A 15,737-nucleotide genomic window follows, 5' to 3' on the forward strand; every position below is an offset into this window, starting at 1 on the left:
CTGCTGCGAAAAAGGTAGTTTCTCTCTACCGTGCTAGAAAGCTACTAACGCCCGAAAGTATCCTGTACTTCTATAAGGCCATCATTCGCCCACGTATGGAGTATTGTTGTCATATTTAGGCTGGTGCATCTGCTACTAGTCTCTCACTCCTAGACAAGGTACAAAAGAGAGTCGCCAACCTGATAGGTCCTGAACTGTCATCTAAGCTTCGGCCTCCTGTCCCATCAACGAAATGTAGCATACCTCTGCCTGTTCTACAAGTACTTTAATGGTGAATGCTCCGACGAACTGCAAGCACTTGTACCCCCCTCGACGTAAATACCTTCAACAAACCCGACAAGCAGTACAATCCCACCCCTTCACAGTTGAGATCCCTGGATGTAAAAGCCTTCTACTCCAGTAGTTTCTTCCCCAGAACCGCTAAACTTTGGAATTCCCTTCTGGGTTCCTGCTTCCCCAACTATACTGACATGCAGAAGTTCAAGTGTAACATGAACCGATATCTTGCTGCCCAACTCCCCACATAGTACCTCTGTAGCTTATGTCTCTGATAGTAGTCCCCTACATCAAAGTGGCAATGTGCCTTGTTTGGGGCAAAAATGTAATTAAAAAAAAAATTAAAAAATAAGCATCAATCAGTGGCCATTTTTTCTTGCTCTCACCTAACGCTCGACAGTATTTGTTTTTTGGGCCGAATAAACATTTTAAAATCAGTAAAATCACTAAAATCTCATTCAAATAGGTAAAAGTTACTTGGTTAAAACAAACCTGAGTAACTTATTTACATTAAAAAAAATTTTTTTTTTCTTTTATGAAATTGTTAGGTGAAAGTACATAATGGTCCATAAAAAAATAATCCCCCCCCCTCGCCAAAAACATTTGATTAACTTATTGTGTTATTTTATGTTTTAAATTTAATTCTCCCCCCCCCACCATCACCCAAAAAAAAAATTAAATTAAATTTGTCGTTATTTTATGTTTCAAATGCCTCTCCCTCCCTCGAATTGAATTTGTCATCTTTTGCCGCCCTTCTCGCCCCCCCCCCCCCGCTCGATCACCAAACTTAAAAACATGCTAAGGGTGTCATGTCTCGTTGGACCCTAGGTGGCTAAGAAGTGCGTGCTCATTTTACGTTAAATTTATACAGGAAAGTGATCCCTCACGCTAAAATGTAATTTTTTTTTTTTTTTTAAATTTCTTCTTTTATATTATTTTTAAGGCCGTTTAAATGTGTTAGGCAAAAAAAAAAAAAAGTAGATTTCATTTTATTTTTTTAGGAGTTAAACGAAAAAATACTATTATTTCTATAAATAAACATATTTCAATGAACATAATTACTTTCTTATTTTATTTGTGCTTATATGTGTTTTCATATGTTTAAAATACAAAATTCACAGGGTCACAAAGCAGTACGGGCAAGGTCAGGACACTTTCTTGGTGGCTTGTCCCCGTCATTCGTCTTCTTTTTCTTTTCTTTTTTTCTTTTTTTTCTCTCGATTAATCGATTACAATATTGCGATAAATAAAATAATATTTTTTCACGTTATACAAAGCGATCGACCGTTTCACAATGGATCATTTAAATTAGCTCGGTTTTAATTTTCTGCGAACTTGTTTTTCCGGTCGTCATCTTAAATTTTGACTTTCAACATTCAAACGAGACGTCTTGTTTTAATTAACGTATCTCATAATCGTTTCTTTCATCTAAGCAATTTGTCAAACGAAAGGTAATTATTGCTTAAATTTAATTGCGTTTATGTGTTGTTGTTGTTTTTGTTTGTTTGTTTTTTGTCCTACAGGGGTTTGTCTTAACGATTATAATTCTCTTTTGTTTTTTTTTTTTGTTTTTTTATATAGAAATGAGTTATCGTCCCATGTAGTAAACGAAGATCGGTAATTTTGTACAATCGTTTACATTGGTATTTTTTAACAGTTTTTTTTTCTTCTTTTTGTTCCCTGAAGAGGATTTAGACATGAGAAAGCATTGTAAATGAGTTTAAATATATAAATAAATAATAAAAATACATACACAATGGTTTGTAGATGTATTCAGTTACCGCCCCGGCGCCCCACGCCCCATTGCGGTTGCGGTGCCACTTAAAACATCATGCGGAAATAAATATATTATTTGAGTAAACTTACGTTATTTATATAGACATATTCTTTCATAAACGATGGATTAGTAGCAGTGTTAGATGTCGCCATTAAAAATGAATGATAAAAATCTGAATAATTAAACTCATTATGTTTCGAAGCTTATAACTACTTCAAAAATGTAATTTAACCCTAATTTTTTTTTCAATAAAAGCAGCAAAGACCAAATTTTAAAATAATAAGAGGTTTAATAGAAAAATATGCAATATTTTTTTAAAATCGGTTTTGTTTAAAAAAGATTTCAACAAATTCAACGAATTTTAACTTACTCCAATTATAATAAATATATATAAATTCTAAAAAGTCACTTGGCTATGAAAAATACTAATCAATGGGTAGGTGTATCAGAATTTGGGGGGAATTTTCGACACCCTTAACAGAAAACTGCGAATAAAATATAAAAAACTGGTAATTTCTCTTTCTAAAGTGGGTTATTTATTTTCTTTATAGAATATACTTCCAAAATAAACTATTTAAGTTGTTTAAAAAATAATAGAAATATTATTTTTCATTTTTTAAAAAACAGTGTTTACAAAGTGCGTGCGTGCGTTCAGGCAGTCATATTTTTTACGTAATGAAATCAATTGATTTTTACGAGCTGAATATTTTTCAATTTTTAAACTTTAAAAATCTATCAAAACTTTTCTATTGGTTCAATTTTTACGGTTTTCTCAGGGTGAATGTGAAATTTTATGCTCTTTCCAATAAACTGAATATAATATTTTAGACAAACGTTGTTTTATAAATTCACCCCCCCCCATTTTGAAATCTATGAGAATTTTAATAATTAATTTTTGTGCACAAGTTTTATATATCACAAATTGAAGATAAAACATCAATAAATAAAATAATCAACTTTAAAACAACAAAAAAGAACAGTTATGTGCAAATTTACCTGTAAAGTCCAAAGTGTAAATCCTTTTTTTTTTTTTTTTCGATAACCACGTTGTTTTTTTTGGGTTTTTTTTTTTTAAGTGGAAGCTTATTTTTTGTTTAGAATTTTCCAGTCAATATTTTTCGGTCAGTGTATATTTTTATATTTAATTCCTGGTTTCCTTTTTTTCGATATAAAAAAAGAAGACGATACCGAATAATGCAGATTTATAGTATAATAAATCAAAAATTCAGGTATTTCTTTGAGATATTAAAAAAAATATATTACATTTATTATGCTCGTTAATCAGTAATCCGTGTAAATCCAAAAATAAAAGATACCAGTTTTCACGTATGATAGCATAAAAACGCCAACAGTAAAAAAAGGACGATAAGTTATCTCCCTTTAAAAGTGGAAACTTTGAAGGAATATAATCCCATATCGAGATTACTAACATTTCTGAATTAGTGTTTTTTTACACTTATAGGCTTCCGTAGATAACAAAGTGAGAATCTTAACATCCGGCTTCTTTAATGGACGATAAACTAGTATTATCGATACGACGATTTACCGTGACATGTGGTTGAAAAATCCTTCCATTTAAAAAATACATGGATTATAATACATAAATATGAATAAATTCTCATACAGGAAGATTAAAAGAAAGCATATCTTAGTCATGTGGAACAGGTAAGTAATGTTTTGCCAGTTAAATAAATATCATAAGATTCAACTCGTGTTATTTGTTCGACATTCCGTGAAATGTTAAGTGAAGAAATCCAAGGAAAAAATAAATAAAATTGTTTATTTCTCTATTAAAGCTTTTATGATATTAAAATTTGGTCTTTGCTCGTTTTATTGAAATAAAATTTACGGGTTTAAATTACATTTTCATATTGTTATAATCTGATAGACGTATAGGTGTATATTCAAACAAATGTTTGTTATGGCGGTTTGGCCAAAAATTCTTATACACCTAATCAATGGGTGCTTCCATTCTTCATTTATAAGAATTTGTCCATATTTATATTTTATATTCCATGTACTTTTTAAATAAAAGAATTTTTTAAGCAAGCATTCGAAAAAACCGCGATTTTCAAATCTAATAACATGTGGTCACAGAGCGGAGTTGCCTCCCTTTCTTCCAGATGACAAATACGGAGGCTGAAAAGTGCCATAATTAATTATCTCAAAAACGTAAAAACAACACATTAGACCAAATATCTTTCCCGGTAGTAACTATATAAAGAAACATTTGATGTGCTGATATCTGTCTTATCTCCCCTTTGCATTTCTGACATGTGATTACTGTCAACAATCAAAATTAGTCAAGTATGGGTCACCGTATTTAAAAAATGATCACATTTCACTCATCAAAGTTTACTTTAAAAAAAAAAAACCTGCCGACAAATTTTCAATTTCTTTTTATTCTCTTAAAGAATTACATGAGTTTTTGATTTAATATATTTTATTTCTTCTTTATGCAATGAATTTTTTTTTAAAAATCTAAAAACAAACAACATTGAATGAAATAAAAAAATTAATGTAGGTGTCCAATTTTTACAGGACAATATTGTCAATATGTTCAATATGTGAGGTTTAACTTAAAAAAAATCAACGTGTTTTTTTTTAAAAAGGTTTTAAACTTTTGACTTTACAGGTAAATTTGCACAAAACTATTCTTTTGTTTTTGTTTTAAATTAGATTATTTTATTTATTGATCTTTTATCTTCAATTTGTGATATATAAACCTTAAGTGAGAAAATTAATTATTTACTTTTTAATACACATTTCAAAATGGGGGGAATTTAAAAAAAGACGTTTGTCTAGAATATTATATTCAGTTTATTGGAAAGATCATAAAATTTCATATTAAACCTGAAAATATCTTCAAAATTGAACCTAGAGAAAAATTTTGATAGATTTTTACATTGAAAAAAATTTAACTCGTAAAAATCAATTCATTTCATTACATAGAAAAATAGCTGCATGAATGTGCATTCACTTTGTAAACACTTTTTTTTTAAATAAAAAATAACATTTCTATTATTTTTTAAAAATCTTTAATAGTTTATTTTGGAAGTATATTCCATAAAGACATTAAAGAACCCACTTTAAAAAAAATTACGAGCTTTGTATATTTTATTTGCAGTTTTGTGTTAAGGGTGTCAAAAATTCCAAAAAAATCCTGACATACCTAATGGATTAGCAAACATAGATTTGTTTTTGTTTTAATTCTGCAACACAGTTGATATTTTATTTTGTTTGCGTTTAGTAAAAAAAGTGTGAAAATTAATTTTTTTTGTACATTTGCCTTCAACCCTGCAGAAATTATTTTTCTTAGTAGTTATGCAGAATACAGGCCCCAGCTAAAATAACAACGTTATTATTAAAAACACATTCTTAACATAGAGAGGAAGGTTTTTTAAAACCAAATCCGTACTTTCACCTAACAATTTAATAAACAAAAAATATTTTTAAAAATTGAATATAACTTAAGCGCATATCTAAAAATAGCATAATCCGTATCCTTCATAAATGCCTTTTTTTGTTGGGATTATAACTTATTTTTAGATTTCCACAGATGAATTCGATTAGATATTTGAAGTTTCCATAAAGGGAAATCTCCATAATGATGCATAGAAATGGAGACGATATCTTAAAAGAGGCAGTAACTCTGATTGTCCTTTTTATTTATGACATTTTATTTTTTCGAGGCGCAATTTTCAACTCACTTACTAAGCATACTGAGCATTAGTATTGGGTCAACCCAATACTAATTAATTCATGTTACAAAATCGGAACTAGGTTATGATCAAGCTTTGTTAGAATAAATATCAACTTCCATAGGTGTAGACCTGCAACAATAAGCACCTGCCTTTGTAGAAATCGAAGCCAGTTATGCAACACATCCCGAATGACTAGCATGCAAGAATTTGTTTTGCATTCGCTGTGACCTTGATGGCTAACAATGGATAAGGTATTGGCGTGATAAATACAGTGATTTTGTGCTTACAGTTATATTGTTAAAAGACCTAAAATGAAATTCTTCTATTTGTTCTACATTGATCAAATTATTGAAGCAACAAAAATAAGTAATGACTGTGGAAACATTGGATAGCTTTGGATCTGATAGTTAATATCCAAATTAGCTTTTACACTTTTAGTGTATCAGTTTGTTTTAAATTATTCATTTATTCAGATATAATATAACAATGTTAATATTTGTAGTATGTTATCACCTTCTATCCAACGTTTTAATAAATAGGATCTTCTGATCAAATAATTTATAATCTGGATATCATGACATGTGCGTACGTTAAAAAAAATTAGTATTGGGTCAACCCAATACTAACTAATTCATGTTACAAAATCAGAACTAGGTTATAAGCAAGCTTTGTTAGCATAGATAAGTATTAATATATAGATTATATATAGCTCAAAATCTGTATTGATCAATATTTCAAATTATTGAAGCAACATAAGTCAAATCTGTAAACATTGGATATTTTTGGATCAGATGTTTAATGTGTAAATCATTTATCACATTTTTATGTATGAAGTTGTTTTAAATTATTTGTGTATTTAGATGTAATATAACCATTACATTTACTAGCAAAAGTATATCATTATAGTTATAATGTTAAGTGACATGATATTTGTTCTGCATTGAACAATATTTCAATTTATTGAAGCAACATAAGTCAAAACTATGGCAACATTGGATATTTTTGAATCTGATATCTAATCTCTAAATTACATATTCGACTTTTATTGCATCAATTGGTTTTAAATGATTGGTTTATTAAAATGTAATACAACCAATACATTTATTCTCAAAACTATATGATTATAGTTATAATGTTAAGTGACATGACATTTGTTCTGCATTGATCAATATTTCAACTTACTGAAGCAACATAAAATAAGTCCAAACTGTGGAAACAGTGGATATTTTTGGATCTGATATCTAATGTCTAAATTATATATTCGACTTTTATTGCATCAATTAGTTTTAAATTATTTGATTATTTAGATGTAATATAACCAGTACATTTACTAACAAAAATGTATGATTGATTATAATATAATGATAATTCCACAAAGGCTTGTTTAAGATCTTCATTATTTACATTTAATTATACTTTTACAGATTTTTCTGGTTGACTTTCTTTTCTGATTGAAAACAAAATAATTTATGAAGTCTTAAAACATTTCTACATAAAACTCTTTTCATTATTAAATATCAAGTTTGTTATATTTCTCATTATATTTATTGAACAAAGTGATGGAAATAATTAGATCTTAAATTGTTATTTACCTTAGATTTTTACTTAAAACGACATGAGATTTGATTGTTTTGTTTTAAAAACGCGTACAAAAACATGGGAATTAAATAAATACAGTTTTAACAATGAAAAATCAAAACTCCTTCGTGATTTTTAAGTCACTAATTACCTAATTTATTACTTTACAGATTTATTCCAGAAAATCTGAACTACATATAACTATGGTAAAAAATCTCGTCAGAAGCTTCCTGGTATTTAAAGGAAACAGCTTTTAAATAACAGGTAATTATCCAAGTTTGTAAACATATTTAATGTTTATCTTTTATTAATTATTGTAATTGCATGATGTTTTTTTTTTCAGATTCATTTAAAGTGGATAATTTGAACACCACAAAATTTATGAAGGTTCCCCTCAGAAATTAATATAAGTTGTCATATTTTGTGAAATAAAAAAATTCTACTTGCACATTCAAAACGATGTAATCTCCCTTTCCTCTTGCCAGTGAAATATAAAGCTAAACTTCTACAGATACACTGATTTTGTGCATCAGTAAGAATATGAAATAATATATCCACATTGTAAGTGACACATTGAGGTAACATAAAATCGTTTTGAATTGCAGAATGTATTCCGCATTTGATAATAATTTTACTGAATGTCTTTTAAATACTAATTTCATTTTTAAAAATGTTTGTGTGAATTTTAGTCTTTATCATGTACGTAATCCTTAGCGAGTGTTACATCTCAAAATTATTATTATATTAAAAATTCATTTGATTTTTATATTATTTTTGTAAACTTTTTCATTTAACCAAAATCAAGAAATCATGCCATAGATGTAGGGGACTACTAAGAAATAGAGGCAAATTGGAGAGGTAACTAGATAAGGTATTGAGTAGTAGATAGATACTCACATTGCATTTTCTTTTCTGTAAGTGGGTATAGTCAGACAAACAGGTAGCAGAGAAAGAATTCCACAGGCTATGTTAAAATTCCAAAATCAACAAATCAAAAGTGAAATACAAACATAAAATTCTACAGATACCATGATTTTGTGCATCAGTAAGAAGATGAAATGAAATAATATATTCACATTGTAAGTGACACATTGAGGTGATACAAAACAGTTTTGAATTGCAGAATGTATTTTGCATTTGATAATATGTCTTTTAAATATTAATTTCATTTTTTTTTAAATGGTTGTTTGAATTTTAGTGTTTATGTATGAAAACCATTAGCCAGTGTCAGGTCTCAAAATTATTGATGTATTACAAATTCCTTAAATTTTTATATTCTTTTTGTAGACTTTTTTCATTTAAACAAACAAGGTAGCATACCATATATGTACGTGACAACTGGGAATTAGTGGAAAATTTTAGATGTATCTAGAGTAGGATATTGAGTAGTGTAAGTGGATATAGTCAAACATGTAGCAGGGAGGGAATTCCAGAGGCTAGAAATTTAAGAAAAGAATCTTTTAGAGTAGAAAGCCTTCTGGTATCTGGAGCCATCTGTAGTGAAGGAGTAAGAATTTTGTCTGGTTGGTCAGTGGAATGTATTTATTTTTTGGGAGCACCAATGAAGCAATTTTGTCAGGTCATATTCTATTGAAATACTTGTAAAACACGTATGAGAGTGCAACATTTCATCAATGGGAGAGGGTTTTAAGTTTTGTAGACAGTGTGAGATCTATTATATTCGATACTTTTTAGGACAGTGATAAAGAGGCAGAGAGAGAGAAAGAGAGACAGACAGAGAAAAGGGTGGTTGATGCACCATCCCAGATGATGCAACAATAGTTCATGGCAGGAGTGAGAAGTTTCCTAGTATTGCAAAGAGCTCTCCTTTCTTGAAATAGACTTGACTATATATTCTATTTGTTCCAATTCATGTTACCTGTGAATGACAGGTTGAGGAGACTGAATAATGAACTCTTATATAAGATGTTATTAGCAATCAGCATTTAAAATATTTCTTTTAACTGTTAAAAGTAAAAGGATTCGATCACTTACATTGATATCATGTTGAGATATATGGCCTGTGAAGAAAACAGATCTTTCTTTTCTCTTTGAAGGGTCTGAATAAAATAAATAGTCGCTTCTTAATACAGTATGGATTAATTTTCATGAGAGGACTTTCATGAGAGACATTGTCACTTGCTTTCAATGTATCAAATATTATCACTTTAGTTTTAGCTGACCTTCACTGAATAGTATTTGCATCCAGAGATTACCATTAAGATATCTGTAGTAGAATGGGCTTGCCTAAATCCATGCTGTCGATCAAAAAGAAGTCACATGGCAGTAAACTATCGTTAGATTAAGTAAAATTTCAGAGATTTATGCAAAGCCTGGGAGGAAATTTATGGCGCTATGCTTATGCAAGTCACTTTTGTCCCCAGATTTATTAAACTATTACCAGAAACAATTATTCAGCTACTAGTGAAACAAGATTCAGCAAAGCATATGTTGTGGAATTTGTAGAAGAGAGAAGCCAGATACTGATGAGAATTACATTAGCGTTTTCAAACAAAATATAAGCAGATTTTTAGTTTTCCAGGAAGAAAATATCTAACAACGTTTTGTCATATTTTCAACTATTTAAAATGTCTAAATAAAAAAAAAATCCAGATTTTGATTAAATGAAGACATATTTTTATTTTTGTGAAGAGATATTAAACCATTATATCGCCAATATTTATTCCAGGACAATAATATAGAATAGTCAATGTTTATTAAATAGCATAAAATCTTTATATTTTCTTTTTATTCATCGCATTACATCTTAAAATGGAACGCATTTATACAATGAGATAAAATCATGCAATTCCTAATGTTTATTCTATGAAAAGAAAATTGGAAAATCTACCAGAATTTATTTGGGAGTGGGGTATTTTTATATCTGTTTAAAAAATTTGAGAATATATTTAAGTGTTTCATTATTTGAAAGTTTTTTTCTAAGAGATCTGCTTCTATTAATAGTGTGAGTGAATAAAATAATCACTTATAATACATAAGCTAGTAAAGTTATACCATAGAAACAAAACTTGTGTGTCATATTGTGATAATAAATAAAACCAATGTATCACTTCTTAGTGAGATTTAGCTCCTTATGGTCTTTCAATAGCTCAACAATACGTTCGACAGTTTTTTCTGAAAATAAAAATGCAAGGTTTGTAAAATAGAAAATGTAGTCAAACATCGCAACTCTCATCAAACTTTATGAAGCTCTTATTGTTAAATGCTGGTGCTGTTGTCAGTCTGGATTCTTGAATTCTCTGTTATAATGGGATCCTCCTGCTATTAGAGTACACCAGTCTAGTAACCTCCTTGTCCCACAATCGATGAGGGTCAATATTGAAGTTTCTGGTCAGTTACATTCCAGATTAGCTGCTGTTCCAATAAATTCATTGTATTTACTCAGCTCATACTGTCACTGGCAGCAATATATATCTAGAACACAGGCTCAGCTTCATTCCTAATTGTCTGCAAACAACTTTTGCAAGTCTACTTGCTGTTCTCTTGTCATACTCTGTTGATGGTCTCCATCAGAATATGTCAGAGGGATTATCCATTAAGTCATCCTATCCTTAAATTGTCCTTGTCTCTTAGTATGATGATTGATACTTAGAGGTGATGAAGTACGCTAAGTTTTTATGAGAATAAACCTTGTTTCTATCTTGTCGATGCAAAGAACAAGATATCATCACAATATTGTTCTCAAATTGTTCCTAGTTTGCTTCAATTTGTAAAATGGTTTTCTCATTGATAGGTAATTTCAAACAAAGACGTGGTCTTTTTTGTATTGAGCACTAATTCTAAACACTTCCACTTGGAAAAACATATTTTGCATAAATTAATGAAATATCTTTGGAATAATTAGATTTTTCTCTTAATAGATCATCATACTGCATTTCTGTCAATTCTATTTAAAAACATTCTGATGCTGTCTCAATTTCCACATCAAATGGTGTAGGAAACAATTTGAAATCAGTTTTATGCAGAAGAAAATCAGTAAAATGTAATACTGATTCGTTTTGCAAATCCTGGATTTCATTCATAAATAGCTCGAATTCTGTGTTTGCCTTGCTTGGAATGATGGAAATGGACATAATTATTTATTAATTTATTTTTATTTTGGACTATTAGTCTCATCTTTATTAGTTGTTGTTTTTCATCTTTTATTGGTTTGTTTATTCACAACGTTTCAGCCAACTAAAGATGAGACTAATAGTCCGAAATAAAAATAAATTAATATATATAATGCTCATCTCAAAAAACGAATTCCAATTAAGGAATAATATATATGGACATAATTATTATTTCTAATTTGTTATTCCCATAACACATTTTTTTAAAATAAAGAATATGGTTATTCATCATTATTCGAGTTTTACCTTGAAGTAGTAAATTTAAATGATTCAAATGGGCATTATGTAACAAATCGGTCCATTGTTACTTTTCTGAGTATTATGTCTTGGGGACGGCAACCAAATGTAACAAGATGTAACAGGAATCTTGATCATGACCTAAACTTAACCTTTTCTTCAGATTCAAGTGTCTTTTAATCTCCAGTAGAGGTCAGGTATTTTCTCCTTCAATCCTCAACAAGGGTCAATATGCCGGTTGTTCTTCAGCTCCGGTTTCAACAGCTCATTAAGTAGATGCCGCCGAGCAAGCAAGAAGTAAAAAAATAAACTTCATAAAAAACAAACTTCTGTGGGTTTTTTTTACACTAATTATTAAAATCCAAAACAGGTTAGCTAAAGTCAAAATAATATTTACAAGTTCTTTTTATAATATTTTTATAATTCTTAACAGTCAGTTACACAAAATCTCTGTTTTTCCTTCAATTGACGGGTAGCGACAGGTAGGAGGTGTTGGTGAACTTAGCTTGGCAATGCAGCACTCAAAACGCCCCACTGAGTTCAGACTGACTGCTCAAAATTGCTTATGCAGCAGTTGTGATAGTCATGGTTGGCATGGAGATTGAGAGATGCTGGGTTCCCCTTCAGCCAATTATCTTGCTTCATCCCACAATGAGGTCTTCTCTGGTTGATTAGTTAGCTCTCTAGTACCAAGAGTAATGACCTAAAGACTTAACTTTTGCTAACTCCAGCATATATTCTATAGTAGCAAAACAGATATTTTTCCTCATTTAACTGCTGGCAGACCAATAATGCCTCCTTTATTTTGTAGCTAGATGAATTCTGCATCAAAATTAGACTCTTTGACAAGTGCACTCAAGCCATATATACAGAAATTGGCTTATCAAGACTCTCCTAACTTACATGGTATATATTCTCTCATTAGGGACCAAAGCCTAATCAGGTATTCCTCCTTTATCAGGATATAAATTAAAACATCCCTTTTATTCCAGAAAATGTCTGTATTGTCCAACCAAGAATAATAACTTAACAAGTTTGATTTAGCTACGTCTAGCATATTTTCTTACTTAGTCTGGTGCTGGAGCACCCAGTATCAATTAATTCATTTCAATTTTGCCAAGATATATTTGCTTAGCAAAAGAATACCTCTGCAAGAACTACTTCTGTCATTCCAGTGAATTGCACATACAAAGCACCACTGACACATGAACTCTGCTTACTCACTCGATCCAATATTTAATATGATTTGGGTTTGCACTACTAATCTCTGGTGTTATTCTTAAGTAAAAATTGTTCTCATGGCACTGAGATAGTTTTTAATATTCGTAAAGAAACTTTAACTTTGGTCATTTATCATCTTCCTGCAAGTAATTAAATTTATATCTTATGTTTTAGACTACTATACGCAAATATTTATTTCTTATAGTATATGACAGTTCATTTTAAAAAAAAAATTTTATTTTGCAGAATATTTATAATATTAACACCTTTCTTGAAATATTTTTTTAATTTAATTTTATATTGATTTTGATTTTGCAGAATAATTCGTGAGAAAAACAAGTATCATTGGATTTGAATGGATCTAAATCCTCTTGGTGACCTGAAATATTGAAGTGCCTTACGAAAATGTTTTTTTACTTTAAATATTTTATGCAAAATCAGTTAAATCATAGAATGTTAATTATATGAAGTTTGTCTTGTCAAATCATATTTTCTGATAATATATTGGACAGTACAATAAGAGTACACTATCATAAACAGATAGCACCAAATTCTAATAAAAAATCAACAGTATTTCTTTTTAAAAATGAGCTATAAATTTGATAGTGAAAGGGATTCATATTCTTGTGAAGTATGTGGGTCTTCTTTTGCAAGGAAAGAATATGTGTTGCGACATATGCAAACTCATTCTACAGAGAAACCTTATTCTTGTGAAGTATGTGGCTCTGCTTTTGCAAGGAAACAATATGTGTTGCAACATATGCGAACACATACTGGAGAGAAACCATATTCCTGTGAAGTATGTGACCGTTCTTTTTCATTTAAACACTATATGTTGAAACATATGCGAATACATACTGGAGAGAAACCATATTCTTGTGAAGTATGTGACGCTTCTTTTGCAACAAAGGAAAGTATGTTGTTACATATGAGAACACATACTGGAGAAAAACCATATTCTTGTGAATTATGTTGCTCTTCTTTTGCAAGGAAAGAACATATGTTACTACATATGCGAACACATACTGGAGAGAAACCATATTCTTGTGAGGTATGTGGTTCTTCTTTTAGACATAAACATCATATGTTAAACCATATAAGATCTCATACTGGAGAGAAACCATATTCCTGTGAAGTATGTAATTATTCTTTTACACAGAAATCAGATATGATAAAACATATGCGAATACATACAGGAGAGAAGCCATACTCTTGTGAAATATGTGGCTCGTCTTTTAGAAGGAAAGATCATGTATTACAACATATGCGAAAACATACTGGGGAGAAACCATATTCTTGTGAAGTATGTGGCTCTTCTTTTACAAGGAAAGAACGTATGTTGAAACATATGCAAATACATACTGGAGCAAAGAACAAACAATGTGCAGGAGGAAGTAGTTAGGCATGAAGAAACAATTACTAATTAATAAGACCATGCTTGAGGGCTGTGAGACAAAGAAACCTAAGTATGGCATAGCTTGATTACCAAGAGGCAAATCATAGTGGTTCCCATACATGGTTGTGATAATGCCTAGATTTGTATAAAATCCATCCAGTGATCAAAGAGATCCTGGCTGTACGTATAAAATGTGGCAAACAACTGTGACATTAAGTCACGCTGTAAAAATCCTTAACATCAAAATCAGGAGAGATTTTCCAATGAGTAGCCTATCTCTTTTACTCTTCTGCCTGACGATAGATCATTAAGCAAGTTACTCAACAGAAAATGGAGTGCCTACAATCTGAGCCAAGGCCACCAACCAGACCAAAACAGAGTCAACTACTTCTTCTTTATGGACATGACTTTAGTCGACTTTTGCAGGTTGTACATAACTTCTCCAGAAATATTGGAATGAAGTTTGGTTTGGATGAATGTGCCAAGTGACTGGCTAAAAAGAGAATCGCTACACTCTGATGAGGAGAGAATTATAATGGCTGCCCAAGATCAAGACTTGATGATCAATGCTTTTCAGCAAATAAGTGGTCTAAGCAAGTGCAGCTCCTGCCACACAGAAATAGAAATGTTCTGCTGGCAGATGGTTACTGTTTGACCCAACACAATGGCGTGTGTAAATATCTTTACTGGACGTTCTGTAAAATGTTGAATATTGAATGCAGTGCAAATCCTGGGGAAATATACTTGAAAGAACATTCAGAAATAAGTCATACACCATCCACTATGATTATCCAATTAATGCAGCTATGTACCTAGAAAATGGAGCTACAAACCCAGACATGGGACAAGAAGGATAAAAAGCAGTCTTAGTAGGAGTTAGTGCCCACAATAATGCTAGGTTAAGCTGACCTGAAAGAGAAAAGATAATGAAATACCAAGGTCTTATGAAAAGAAACTGGAATTTTAAGAAGATGTTTATCATCCCACTCATAGGAGAAATGGAATCATGAAAAATAATTTAAAAAAACTACCTGCAAAATATGTCCAGCTAAGTGGATGAGAGATTCAAACAATTTCACTTAAAGGGACGGCCAGAATCTTAAAAATATATCTCGGTTGGAATATCTGAGTTAGTAGGAAAATGCTTGGTATCTAGTAGGATCCTGCATCATCAGCTTGAACAAACTGAGGAGAAAATTTTAAAATAAGCGAAAAATTATATCCTTATAAAGTATGTGGATATTTTATAACTAAACGATGTATGTTGTTACATATGCGAACATATATGGGAGATAAATAATATGCTTGTGAAGTATGTGGCTCTTCTTTAACACAGAAATCAAATATGTTGAAACATAGGCAAACACTTATGGGAGAGAAACGAATTCCTCCTCGAGAGAACATTTATAACTACT

The 15,737-nt window shown here is 30.5% G+C and overlaps 1 long non-coding RNA gene across 1 annotated transcript; it reads left to right on the top strand.

Annotated features, from left to right (window-relative positions):
- Positions 1-1,610: 1,610 nt before the first annotated feature.
- Positions 1,611-15,469, top strand: LOC145279967 (uncharacterized). Its single transcript, XR_013868505.1, has 3 exons — positions 1,611-1,727; positions 7,506-7,599; positions 13,245-15,469. It is a non-coding gene; the product is annotated as an uncharacterized LOC145279967 (long non-coding RNA).
- The last annotated feature ends 268 nt before the right edge of the window (positions 15,470-15,737 follow it).

Source organism: Euprymna scolopes, chromosome 7, assembly GCF_053919585.1.
Source record: "Euprymna scolopes isolate OS-2025 chromosome 7, ASM5391958v1, whole genome shotgun sequence".
NCBI classification, from domain to species: Eukaryota; Metazoa; Mollusca; class Cephalopoda; order Sepiida; family Sepiolidae; genus Euprymna; species Euprymna scolopes.